Source organism: Eurosta solidaginis, chromosome 1 (genome assembly GCF_040869045.1).
Source record: "Eurosta solidaginis isolate ZX-2024a chromosome 1, ASM4086904v1, whole genome shotgun sequence".
Taxonomy (NCBI): domain Eukaryota; kingdom Metazoa; phylum Arthropoda; class Insecta; order Diptera; family Tephritidae; genus Eurosta; species Eurosta solidaginis.
In genome coordinates this window covers 232,574,494-232,589,113 of record NC_090319.1, presented here as the reverse complement: position 1 = coordinate 232,589,113, position 14,620 = coordinate 232,574,494, and the positions used below count along the sequence as shown (strand labels likewise).

General features: G+C 36.4%; 1 protein-coding gene across 4 annotated transcripts in view; it reads right to left on the bottom strand.

Annotated features, from left to right (window-relative positions):
• The window catches only part of Pxd (Peroxidase), a 1,822,298-nt gene that overhangs the window by 85,583 nt on the left and 1,722,095 nt on the right, over positions 1–14,620 (bottom strand). The gene's annotated exons all lie outside the window — the stretch shown is intronic.

Sequence of the window (14,620 nt, the reverse complement as noted above, 5' to 3'; positions counted from 1 at the left end):
CATTGGCTAAACAACAGGGTGTGAGGGAACGATCCAGGATAATGAGTAGTAAGATGAAACGCAGGTACGATGAGAACAATAATTCGGAAGGTTTCTTGCCGGGAGATTTGGTACTATTATACAACCCTCACCGGCGGAAAGGTGTTCCATCCAAATTTCGGTGCAGTTGGGAAGGACCGTACAAAGTTGTGAAGAAGATCAGTGACACCATGTACCGCATACAAACCATTAGGAAACCACGAAATAGAAGAGTGGTACATTTAGAGATGCTAGCAGCGTTTAGATCGAGAGATTTGTCTGATCGGGACGATCAGACTTAGGTGGTGGGCAGTGTAACGAATATTAGCAACACTAAGGGGTACTGCCATCTCTAAACCGATGCTAAGCAGTGACTGTATGCACATCAATAATTCAATCATTATGTCTACATATATGTACGTACACGCAGCGGAGAAGCAACGCACAAACACATGCAGATATCTTATCTGAGATATGCAATTATAATTGTGGAAGTGTCGCTCACAAATACACGCGCATATGAGAGATATACACGTACATCTGTAGTTATAATTATAGCAGATAACCAACTAGTAGATTCCAGAACAGAACCGCCTAGAAATGTCAACGAGGAAACCAAACACTATAAAAGGCAGCAACAGTAGAGGCGCGGGAATCAGTTGGATTTAAGATGCCATCTAGCGAGCAATAGCAGTATTATTTTGAAAATAAGTTTCGTTTAAGCAAGCTATGAGTTGCGAATTATAAGTGTTATTTTCAAGTAGTCTAATAAAGACCATTATTGCATTATTAAATTTTGGAGTTATTTATTCAACAGTTGAGAATTAGATGTTGACGATGTCAACGAGTTAATTTCCATGGGAAGCCTGGCGAGCGCATCTGCGACAACATTGTTCTTCCCTGGTTTATAGAAAAGTTTATAATTATACTCTTCTATGAGTGCCTTCCACCGTTTAAGCTTAGCATTATTATTGCTATTACATAATGCGAATGTTAATGGTTGGTGGTCAGTTAGGATTTTAATGTCTTTTGCTCGGTATAGGTAGGTTCTTAGTTTGTCAAGAGACCATACTATAGCTAGCATTTCTTTCTCAATAGTCGAGTAATTTTCCTCGGTTTTATTGAGTGACCTAGATATATAAGTTATGGGCTTATCCTCCCCGATTTCTCCTTGAGAAATGACTGCCCCAATCGCGGTATTAGAAGCGTCTGTTGTTAGAATAAAGGGTTTACTGAAATCTGGAAATTCCAAAATCTCAGAAGACATAAGTATGGTTTTCAGGTCATTAAATGATTTCAGTCCTTCATCAGTTAAAAGAATTTTATTTTTTTTGATTGGTTCGCCTTTATTTGCGCATTTTCATCCCTAGTCAGATTCGTGAGTGGTTTGGCAATTTTTGCGAAGTCTTGTATAAATCGTCTATAGTATGACGCTAAACCTAGAAAAATTTTCAGTCCTTTAAGATTTACGGGTACAGCAAACTTTTTAATCGCTGAAATTTTTTCAGGGTCAGGTAAAATACCGTTTCCTGTGACAATATGCCCTAGGAATTCCACTCGGGTTCTGAGAAACTTAGATTTTTCCAGATTTACTTTTAAATTTGCTTTATATAGAAGAACAAATACATCTTCAATATTTTTAAGATGTTCTTCTTTGTTTCTTCCTATTATTATGATATCGTCGATATAGACAGGATATTCCTATGAGGGTGTTTAAGCGACTTAAACTATGAACATTTTTCGTTCGTTTGTTTCAGTAGCCATTGAGTGTGCTTGTAATTCTCAACTGGTTAGTGAAATAATCTAAAGACATAGTTTGAGTTTTTTAATTAAAATCGAGGTTCTTCGGATGGTGTGCTAATACATCAGAGCCCAGTGCTCGCCTCCATATCACACTTTGAAGGGGTTCTTCAAATAGAAGATGAGGTGGCTCATTAGAGCGAAACCTCAGAGTGCCCAACTCTCGCCCTAAATTAAATAAATAGAGGTTTTTCTTGTAGAAAATGGGGTGCCAATACCTCAGAGCCGTCCCGTGCTCGCCTCCATATCACATTTTAAAGGGTTCTTCAAATAGAGGATGAGGTGGCTCAGTAGAGCGAAGCCTCAGAGCCCCCAGTGCTCGCCCCCAAATTAAATAAATAAAAGGTGTACTGATGCTATGCATCCTCCCATGACTTAAACACACCAATGACACTAAAACTACCCAACTTAATAAACTGAATCCCTTAAAATAAACACAAATAAATAAATAAAGGTGTACTGATGCTATGCATCCTCCCATGACTTAAATACACCAATAACACTAAAACTACCCAACTCAATAAATGGAATACATTCAATCAAAAACCCCATAAACTCAATACAGTCCATTAATAATAATAATTTATAAATTAAAAAAAGGGAATGCTTGGTGGGAGTTGAACCCGCAACCCCGGGCGTTTGGTCGGGTACGTCAGCCACTGTGCCACGACTCATACGCTTACAAGCACATAAAATTACTCATTTATAACTCTTATTAACCTGCTCGCCCTCAATTGCCCAAAGCTTAGACATGGTCCTTCGAGCCGGATCACTGGCTCGTATGGAAGTTTCATTAGACGACTAAGCCGTCTAAGGGGGGAGTATGTTTAAGCGACTTAAACTATGAACATTTTTCGTTCGTTTGTTTCAGTAGCCATTGAGTGTGCTTGTAATTCTCAACTGGTTAGTGAAATAATCTAAAGACATAGTTTGAGTTTTTTAATTAAAATCGAGGTTCTTCGGATGGTGTGCTAATACATCAGAGCCCAGTGCTCGCCTCCATATCACACTTTGAAGGGGTTCTTCAAATAGAAGATGAGGTGGCTCATTAGAGCGAAACCTCAGAGTGCCCAACTCTCGCCCCAAATTAAATAAATAGAGGTTTTTCTTGTAGAAAATGGGGTGCCAATACCTCAGAGCCGTCCCGTGCTCGCCTCCATATCACATTTTAAAGGGTTCTTCAAATAGAGGATGAGGTGGCTCAGTAGAGCGAAGCCTCAGAGCCCCAGTGCTCGCCCCCAAATTAAATAAATAAAAGGTGTACTGATGCTATGCATCCTCCCATGACTTAAACACACCAATGACACTAAAACTACCCAACTTAATAAACTGAATCCCTTAAAATAAACACAAATAAATAAATAAAGGTGTACTGATGCTATGCATCCTCCCATGACTTAAATACACCAATAACACTAAAACTACCCAACTCAATAAATGGAATACATTCAATCAAAAACCCCATAAACTCAATACAGTCCATTAATAATAATAATTTATAAATTAAAAAAAAGGGAATGCTTGGTGGGAGTTGAATCCGCAACCCCGGGCGTTTGGTCGGGTACGTCAGCCACTGTGCCACGACTCATACGCTTACAAGCACATAAAATTACTCATTTATAACTCTTATTAAACTGCTCGCCCTCAATTGCCCAAAGCTTAGACAGAGGGGTTTAAGGACGTCATTTATCATCCTTTGAAATATAGAAGGCGGTGAAAACCGGATGTAAGGTCAAGTGTAGTGAAATTCTTACACTCCCCTAAGCTAGCTAAAGTGCTGTTTATATCGGGTATTGGGTAAGCGTCAGGCATTGTTACTGAATTTATTCTTTTAAAATCAACGACAACCCTGTATTTCTTTTCCCCTGAAGGACCTGGCTTTTTTGGGACAATCCACAAGGAGAATTATATGGGCTTTTTGACGGCCAAATTATACCGTTATTTATAAGTTCCGTTATCTGTTTTTCCACCTCGCCACGAAGGTTGGTTGGATAAGGGTAGGATTTGGTATAAATTGGTTCCTCTGTCGTTGTCCTTATTTCTGCTAACACGGTTGTGTCTATTGTTCCACTATCGGATACTGTTCCGAAAATGTCCTCGTATTTATTAATAATTTCTTCAACTTCGTGTTTATAGAGTGTTTCCTCAAGATTATTAACTTGTTTTGAAATTTTATATTTTAATGGCAATACTATGGCTAGTGTGTCGTCCTTTCTATTAATAATCGCTCCTAGTTCCTTGAGAGTATCATCACCTATGATACCATCAAAGGATTTTAAATTTCGCAGAATAAAAAAATCAAAATTATTTTTTATGCCTATGCTTTTGAAGAATGGTCCCGAAAGTTTATGGGTTATTTCCACCTGGCCGGCAGCGGATTGAACCTTGGAAGGGTTCTTTTCTATTCTTCGCTTACAGCGCAATAATTTATTAACAATGTTGTTGTTTTTTCACTTTACAAAAGTTGCTTGATAATCAAATGGATTTTAAAACGAATTGTTTTATTGCTTTTATTATATTCTTATAATTTTGCGTACGCAAGTAAAAGTAACTTAATTCGGCAACCAACGGGTTCACATTACGTCTGCACGGCTTCCGCTTAAATTAAGTGCAACGGAATGTGAAGCAGTTATTGTTGTTGTTTTATTAAAATATTGTTTACTGAATTTGGGTTGCGGTAACTGCTGTGTAGGCAATATGTGACGATTGTTGCTAACTGTGCTAACTCCCCCCTTCTTAAGTATCAGCGTCCCGCTGATGAAATATTATTGTTTAAGTCGGAAGTCTACTATTGGTGGAATGATAAAAGATTTCCTATTTCTGGGTCGCAATGTGGTATACAAAGCAATCGACAATATTATTGCTAGGATAATGGCTGTAAAGCTTGAGCTAATAGATAGCTATGGCTTTATATTAATATTGGTAATCGCACATTTATGGACCTCTACGCGTTGGCGATGGCGAGTACCGAAGAAGATTTAATGATGAGCTATACGCAGACATCAACATAGTCCAGCGAATTAAAACGCAGCGGCTGCGCTGGCTAGGCAATGTTATGCGAATGAAAGATGAAGCTCCGGCCAAGAAAGTGTTTCTATCGGAACCCGCCTATGGAAGCAGAGGTAGAGGGCGGCCCCCACTCCGTTGGACTAGGTGGAAAACGATTTAAAATCCCTTGGTGTGACCAATTGGCGCCGGTTGGCAGGGCGAAGGAGCGACTGGCGCGCCTTGCTGGACGGCCATAACCGTTTAGACAGTTAAGCTCCAATTAAGTAAGTAAGTATCTCTGTAAGTTCATGTTCTAGTTGCGGAAATAAAATGCTTGTCTTACTAACTTCGTGTTGTACTATTGGTCTTATATTGTTAACTAATCTGTTGTACTCATCCAAGTCTATAGTGTGTATAATGTTGCATGTTCCTTTGATAATTTTTCCTAGTCCTTGTTTAATTGTCAGTACTGAGCTATCGTATTTGTATGTCTCTACTGTTGCGGTCGTCCAACAAGGTAAAAGCCTAAATTAGATAACGTTCATTAGTTTTTCAGGTGTGACTTATGTATTTTCCTATTATTAGTTGTAGTTATTGTTACATTATTATCCTTACCAACGGTTTCATTCCTAAATATGGGTTTTGTTTTACTCTTCATTTGTTTATCCATCTTTAGGACAACTTCACCAGGTTTGTAGCTTCGACCTTTTCCTGTTATTGGTTTTTAGCATATTTTTTTGTTTCCTAAGTATTTCCTTACGAAGGTCTACATTCACTATGTCCCTAAAATTCGTGATATCTTGATAACTAAATCTTTGGGTTCTTCCAAAAAATATATCGGCGGGTTTTTCTTCGTAACTGAATGTATGGTGTTATTATACATATCAACGGCAATGTTGACAATTTCTTTTAGTGAGCTATCAGGATATTCAGATTGTAGACATCTAACAATTTCTACGATTGTAGAGTGCACACGCTCGATTGTGCCGTTAACTTCACTCTTTTGGAGTGGTGCTAAATAAATTTCAATACCTTAACTTTCCAAGTAATTGAGTGTTATTGGACTTATGAAGCTACCCTCGTTGTCCATTGCTAAGGTCTTTGGCACAGTAAAATAATGTAAGAGTTTAATTAATTTGTCTCTAATATGTAACACAGATTTATTTTTGATTTTAAAGAATTTTACAAATTTAGAAAACATGTCAACGCATGTAATAAATTTTTCGCCAGACATTTCGATTATGTCAATGTGCAATATTTCTGTTGGGTGTGAAAGTATTGGCGTTGCCTGTAATTCAGGCTTTTGAGGGTGGCAATCGTACTTGTTGCAACCACAAGTTTTGCATGATTTTGTGTATTTTTTTATAAGTTTACTCATCTGAGGAAAGTAGTATTTTTCTAATATTTGATCCTTATTTTCCCAATCGTTACGGAAGAACTTTACTTCTTCATCAGGAATGCCAGTAACAAGTCTTTGCGTGATTCTAGCACGGAACTTAGAAAAACTTTCCTGATAAACCTGTTGTAACAATGCGATATACTTTTCGGAAATTTTGATTCCATTAATTATATTTGGATTAATATAATTTTTTAAGATTTTAATTAATTTTCCTTTATCGTAGATTTCACTTATAATACGATGCCTTTGGTTTGGGTGAGGTTCTTCGTGGACAACTTCACCATTGCCTTCTTCAAATATAATTTGATTTTTAAATACTGTTACGAATATTAGCAACACTAAGGGGTACTGCCATCTCTAAGCCGATGCTAAGCAGTGACTGTATGCACATCAATAATTCAATCATTATGTCTACACATATGTACGTACACGCAGCGTAGAAGCAACGCACAAACACATGCAGATATCTTGTCTGAGATATGCAATTATAATTGTGGAAGTGTCGCTCACATTTACACGCGCATATGAGAGCTATACACGTACATCTGTAGTTATAATTATAGCAGATAACCAACTAGTAGATTCTAGAACAGAACCACCTTGAAATGTCAACGAAGAAACCAAACACCATAAAAGGCAGCAACAGTAGAGGCGCGGAAATCAGTTGGATTTAAGACGATATCTACCGAGCAATAGCAGTATTATTTTGAAAATCAGTTCCGTTTAAGCAAGCTATCAGTTGCGAATTATAAGTGTTATTTTCAAGTAGTCTAATAAAGACCATTATTGCATTATTCAATATTGGAGTTATATATTCAACAGTTTAGTGATTCGAACTTAGCAGAAGGTTGCAAATAAGAGGATTTGCAGTAAATTCGTTACAATTGGTGTCAGAAGAGGAATTGTTGAATAAATTCCGAGTGCAACAAGGACATGGCAAAATGGAGTGAATTGAAGATCCAGCAACTGAAGAAGGACTTGGAGAGCCGTGGATTGAATACAACTGGCATTAAACTCGAACTTCGGGCACGACTACGGGAGGCAATGGAAGCAGAAGGAATTAACGTGGAAGGGTATGTCTTTCATCTTGATGCCGACTAGACAACAATTCAACGGAAAGAACAAGAGACACGCATAACAGTACAACTAGAAGCACAAGAGGCGCATATATCATCAAAACTCGAAGCGCGCATGGACGAAAAAATAATGCAGTTTGAAGAAAAATTCGAGGCAGAGGTGGATGCTTTGAGAGCTTGTATACAGGAATTGCAACTTAATCGGCCAGCTGCTTCAGCGAGTAATACGAAGGTAAAAACTCCATCTTTTGACAGTTCTGTTCCTTTCCAGGTCTTTCAGTTACAGTTTGAGAAGACAGCAGCAGTGAACAACCGGAATGCGGAAGATAAAGTTGCTGCACTGTTCGTGGCATTGAAAGGACCTGCAGCAGAAACCTTACAGACGATTCCAGAGTATGAACGGAACAGTTATGAAGAATTGATGGCCGAGAGACGTTATGGAAGCGAGCATAGAAAACAGATATACCAAATTGAGTTGCAAAACCGTTACCAAAAAGCGAATGAGACATTGCAGGAATTTGCTTCGGATGTTGAAAGGTTGGCTCATTTGGCAAATGCGGACGCACCCGTGGAATACACTGAAAGGGTAAAGATTCCGAACTTTATAAACGGCATACGGGACGTCGAAACAAAGCGAGCTACATACGCAAACCCAAAGCCAACATTTGCAAAAACGGTATAACATGCATTGACTCAAGAAATGGCGTTACTATTGAGTAAACCAGCGTACAAAGCTCATCGAGTGGAAGTAGAAAGGCCAGAGTGGGTAGACGCAATTTTAGAAGCTTTAAAAGGAACGAAACAGAGGAATAATGGTGCAATCAAATGTTTCAAGTGCGGTAACACAGGTCACATTGCTCGTCATTGCAGCACCGGTTCTGGCAGTGCCAACTTGGGTGGCCGTAAACGCAAAGCTGAAGGAGATGAGCAAGAGCGTGCCAGATTTAAAGATCGAGAGCTAGCTGTAGGGTTCTTATTATTTTTATTTAACTTTGTGTTTAAGTTACTTTGATCTTTGTAATTTGTTCTATCAATATTTTAATTTTCAATATTGTTTTTTAATTTTCAAAATTTTCATGATTATACAATTTTTCACATCAAGAAGATATAATCTACATATGTGAATATTCATATTAACAAAAATGATAAAAATCATACTACAACTTGCGATCCTGCCAGGAGGACAATAAGAAAAGAGAAACTTATTAGACAATATCATAATATTTTTAAATAAGTGTAGATGGTGTGTATTTTTTTTTTTTAACAAGCCCAATATACACAAAATGTAACGTTTGCTAAGTTAAATTATTGCTAAAAGAAGAGTAGCTTATACATAAAAGGAAGATTGAAAATAGCTATATTTGGGCAAGTGACGACAATATCAAAAATTATATAAAAAATCTAAGTCTGGGACACTTGAAAATAGCACCAAAAAAATCCAACTTTTTCAAGTGCATTAATGAACTATTAACAAAAAAAAAAAAAGCACATTTGCCAATGAACCGTTCTTGTGGCCAATGTTAATGTATGTATGCATATTTTGTTTAAATATAAGGTATGTTGTATTGAATCTGTCGGAGTAAAAAATTGCTACACAAAAAGAACAATAGAACTTTGGAAAGAAGGCGTACATTGAATTTGAGAGGTCCTCCGCAGAATAGTTTAAAAAAAAAAGAAAAAAACGAAAGTGAAGAGGACCAAACATGATAACCTTGTGAACAAACAGAAATTTTAGACAGTTATAAAATTGATTGTTAAAAAGAATTCGTAAAAGAGGCATATAGTATACATGTCTTTATACCCAATTAACATTGTGTTATAAAATTGATAAAATATAATTTAAAATACGATCAAAATTAAGTTCAAACAAACTCATATAAAATCCTAGTATACATTTAATTAAACATATGCATAGTGCACAAAAAAAGGAAATTTTTAACTATTTTAAGTTTTTGGGTTTATGCGAAATGTGTCTTAAGCGATTTATACATAAATAGTGCAACAAATAATAACAGATGTAACACTTGTGATGTTAAAGTAGTGACAACAATATTAACAAGTAAGGAAGGCTAAGTTCGGGTGTAACCGAACATCACATACTCAGTTGAGAGCTATGGAGACAAAATAAGGGAAAATCACCAGGTAGGAAAATGAACCTAGGGTAACCCTGGAATGTGTTGTTCGTACGATATGGGTATCAAATGAAAGGTGTTAATGAATATTTTAAAAGGGCGTGGGCCTTAGTTCTATAGGTGGACGCCTTTTCGAGATATCGCCATAAAGGTGGACCAGGGGTGACTCTAGAATTTGTTTGTACGATATGGGTATCAAAAGAAAGGGGTTAATGAGTTTTTTAAAAGGGCGTTGGCCTCAGTTCTATAGGTGGACGCCTTTTCGAGATATCGCCATAAAGATGGACCAGGGGTGACTCTAGAATTTGTTTGTATGATATGGGTATCAAATGAAAGGTGTTAATGAGTATTTTAAAAGGGAGGGGGCCTTAGTTCTACAGGCGGACGGCTTTTCGAGATATCGCCATAAAGGTAGACCAGGGGTGACTCTAGAATTTGTTTGCACGATATGGGTATCAAATGAAAGGTGTTAATGATAATTTAAAAGGGAGTGGGCCTTAGTTCTATAGGTGGACGCCTTTTCGAGATATCGCCATAAAGGTGGACCAGGGGTGACTCTAGAATTTGTTTGTACGACATGGGTATCAAATGAAAGGTGTTAAAGAGTATTTTAAAAGGGAGTGGGCCTTAGCTCTATAGGTGGAAGCCTTTTCGGGATATCGTTATAAAGGTGGACCAGGGGTGACCCTAGAATGCGTTTGTACAATATGGGTGTCAAACGAAAGGTGTTAATGAGTGCTTTAAAAGGGAGTGGGCCTTAGTTATATGGGTGGACGCCTTTTCGAGATATTGCCATAAAGGTGGACCAGGGGTGACCCTAGAATTTGTTTGTACGATATGGGTATCAAATGAAAGGTGTTAATGAGTATTTTAAAAGGGAGTGGGCCTTAGTTCTCTGGGTGGACGCCTTTTCGAGATATCGCCATAAAGGTGGACCAGGGGTGACTCTAGAATTTGTACGATATGGGTATCAAATGAAAGGCGTTAATGAGTATTTTAAAAGAGAGTGGGCCTTAGTTTTATAGGTGGACGCCTTTTCGAGATATCGCCATAAAGGTGGACCAGGGATGACTCTAGAATGCGTTTATACAATATGGGTATCAAACGAAAGGTGTTAATGAGTATTTAAACGGGAGTGGGCCTTAGTTCTATGGGTGGACGCCTTTTCGAAATATCGATATAAAGGCGGACCAGGGGTGACTCTAGAATTTGTTTGTACGATATGGGTATCAAATGAAAGGTATTAATGAGTATTTTAAAAGGGAGTGGGCCTTAGTTCTATAGGTGGACGCCTTTTCGAGATATCGCCATAAAGGTGGACCAGGGGTGACTCTAGAATTTGTTTGTACGATATGGGTATCAAATGAAAGGTGTTAATGAGTATTTTAAAAAGGAGTGGGCCTTAGTTTTATAAGTGGATGCCTTTTCGAGATATCGCCATAAAGGTGGACCAGGGATGACTCTAGAATGCGTTTATACTATATGGGTATCAAACGAAAGGTGTTAATGAGTATTTTAAAAGGGAGTGGGCCTTAGTTTTATGGGTGGACGTCTTTTCGAAATATCGATATAAGGGTGGACCAGGGGTGACTCTAGAATTTGTTTGTACGATATGGGTATCAAATGAAAGGTGTTAATGAGTATTTTAAAAGGGAGTGGGCCTTAGTTCTATAGGTGGACGCCTTTTCGAGATATCGCCATAAAGGTGGACCAGGGGTGATTCGAGAATTTGTTTGTACGATATGGGTATCAAATGAAAGGTGTTAATGAGTATTTTAAAAGGGAGTGGGCCTTAGTTTTACAAGTGGACGCCTTTTCGAGATATCGCCATAAAGGTGGACCAGGGGTGACTCTATAATGTGTTTGTACAATATGGGTGTCCAATTAAAGGTATTAATAAGAATTTTAAAAGGGAGTTGTGGTAGTTGTATATGTGAAGGCGTTTTCGAAATTTCGACCAAAATGTGGACCAGGGTGACCCAGAACATCATCTGTCGGGTACCGCTAATTTATTTATATATGTAATACCACGAACAGTATTCCTGCCATGATTCCAAGGGCTTTCGATTTCGCCCTGCAGAACTTTTTCATTTTCTTCTACTTAATATGGTAGGTGTCACATCCATTTTACAAAGTTTTTTTCTAAAGTTATATTTTGCGTCAATAAACCGATGCAATTACCATGTTTCTTCCCTTTTTCGTATTTGATATAGAATTATGGCATTTTTTTCATTTTTCGTAATTTTCGAAATCGAAAAGTGGGCGTGGTCATAGTCGGATTTCGGCCATTTTTTATACCAATACAAAGTGTGTTCAGATAATTATGTGAACTGAGCTTAGTAAAGATATATCGATTTTTGCTCAAGTTATCGTGATAACGGCCGAGCGGAAGGACGGACGACCTACTGTGTATAAAAAATGGGCGTGGCTTCAACCGATTTCGCCCTTTTTTCAGAAAACAGTTATCGTCCTAGAATCTAAGCGCCTACCAAATTTCACAAGGATTGGTAAATATTTGTTCGACTTATGGCATTAAATGTATCCTAGACAAATCAAATGAAAAAGGGCGGAGCCAAGCCCATTTTGAAATTTTCTTTTTTTTTGTATTTTGTTGCACCATATCATTACTGGAGTTGAATGTTGACATAAATTACTGATATACTGTAAAGAGATTAAATTTTTTGTAAAAATTTCACTTAAAAAATTTTTTTTTTTTTAAGTGGGCGTGTTCGTTCTCCGATTTTGCTAATTTTTATTAAGCAAACATATAGTAATACAAGTAACGTTCCTGCCAAATTTCATCATGATATCTTCAACGACTGCCAAATTACAGCTTGCAAAACTTCTAAATTACCTTCTTTTAAAAGTGGGCGGTGCCACGCCCATTGTCCAAACTTTTACTTATTTTCTTTTCTGCGTCATAAGTTCAACCCACCTACCAAGTTTCATCGCTTTATCCGTCTTTGGTAATGAATTATCGCACTTTTTCGATTTTTCGAAATTTTCGATATCGAAAAAGTGGGCGTGGTTATGGTCCGATATCGTTCATTTTAAATAGCGATCTGAGATGAGTGCCCAGGAACGTACGTACAAAAGTTGGCCAAGATACCTCAAAATTTACTCAAGTTATCGTGTTAACGGACGGACGGACGGACATGGCTCAATCAAATTTTTTTTCGATACTGATGATTTTGATATATGGAAGTCTATATCTATCTCGATTCCTTTATACCTGTACAGCCAACCGTTATCCAATCAAAGTTAATATACTCTGTGAGCTCTGCTCAACTGAGTATAAAAACATCAACAATCTCTGATGATATCAAGAACATACCGCAACTCTAACTATCACTATCGTCAACGTCATTAAAGAGATAATAACATTGTTCCTGTTATAACAATATCCTAAATATAAAACGTAATTCATTTACCTGTTGTCATCATTCATTGAACTGTCATTGTAATCATAGATTCAAATAACATCAATTAGCACAACTCGAGAAAATTAAGGAACAACAATTATTAAAAAAAAAAGAAGATTTAACAGCGAATATTAGCAAGAACAAACAAAAACAAGAAGAAACGTAAGTCACAACAATAACAACAACGATAGATATAACAAGCAACAACAAATCAAAATAAGAAAGAAATGGTGAGCTGTTATTCAGAACTATTTATATAAATTTTGATAAATTTTAAATATATATATAACTATATTAATTAAAGTTTATCTGAAATTAAAATTTAATACATTTTAAATAGTTGTAAGTTCTCTCTTCTGGAGATTTAAAAGAATATTTTGAATTTAAAAACGTTGAGTTTTGAACATTATTTAAAAAATTAATTTTTGACATTCCATTTCAATTATGCTTCGCACGCCAACAAACGAGAGAAACACGACTACACCAACACATCGAGTTAACGATTCGCTTATTGATTTAAAAGGTGCTTCTTCGCAAAATGATCTAATAAATCCATATGCGAACCAAAACAATAACGAAATTTTTTCCACTTCAGTGAAACTTCCTCAATTTTTGACAAGTTGTCCTGAGGCATGGTTCATACATGCTGAAATGCAGTTCAATACTAAAAAAATTACTCAAGAAACGACCAAATATGAGTATATTATTACTGCATTACCTCAGGAAGTCATAATGACCATTTTAGATTTTATTCAAAATCCACCGAAAATAAATAAATATTCTGCATTAAAACAAACTTTGATTGAAAGACATTCCTTAAATAAGAATGCGAAATTAGATAAAGTGTTGTCCGATTCTGAAATGGGTGCTCGCAAACCTTCGGAATTTTACCGATCTTTAGTTCTACTTTCTGGTTCTAATTTTAGCCAAGAAATGTTGAAGAAACTTTGGATGCGAAAATTACCCAAACACTTGAATGTAATTTTAACAAGTTCGAATTTCAATGACATAAATGATCTAACTAAATTAGCTGATAACGTTTGGGAAGTTATAAGTAAAAATGAAATTGCTTTGATAAACAGTTCTCAAAATTCTAAAGGCGAAAATTCTATTATTACTAATTTCGTTAAGACAACATCTTTAATTTGTGAAAATTTTCAAAAATTATCTTTGGAATTAAGTGAAATTTATAAGGAAATTAGTCAGAATTATTCAAGATCACGTTCAACAAGTAGAAATAGTTTTAGAAGTCCTGTTAGATATCGTTCGAAATCTCGTGATAATCCCAACTGGTTATGTAGATATTATTACAAATTCGGAAATAAAGCTAGGAGATGTGAAGAACCATGTGCGTTTGTAAAAAATAGTAATCCAACAAACTAAAATGTTCCGTTGTTGCAGCGACAAATAACGGAATTTCAGAAATATCAACTCGTCGCTTATTTATATTTGACAAAGAAAACAAGTTAAAATTTTTGATTGATAGTGGGGCAGAAATTTCTGTGCTTCCAGCTTCGAAATTCTCGTGTACAAAAAAAATCATCAGATATTATTTTAACAGCAGCTAATGGTTCAACGATTTTTACATATGGAAAAAAACTTGTAAATGTTAATTTAGGTTTAAGGCGGGAATTTCCTTTTGTGTTTTTGGTCACTGATATAGCAAAACCGATTATAGGTGCAGATTTTTTATGCAAATATGGACTTCTTATTGATATTAAAAAGAAATGTTTAATGGATCCATTAACAAATTTATCAGTTAACACAATTTCGTACTATTGTAAC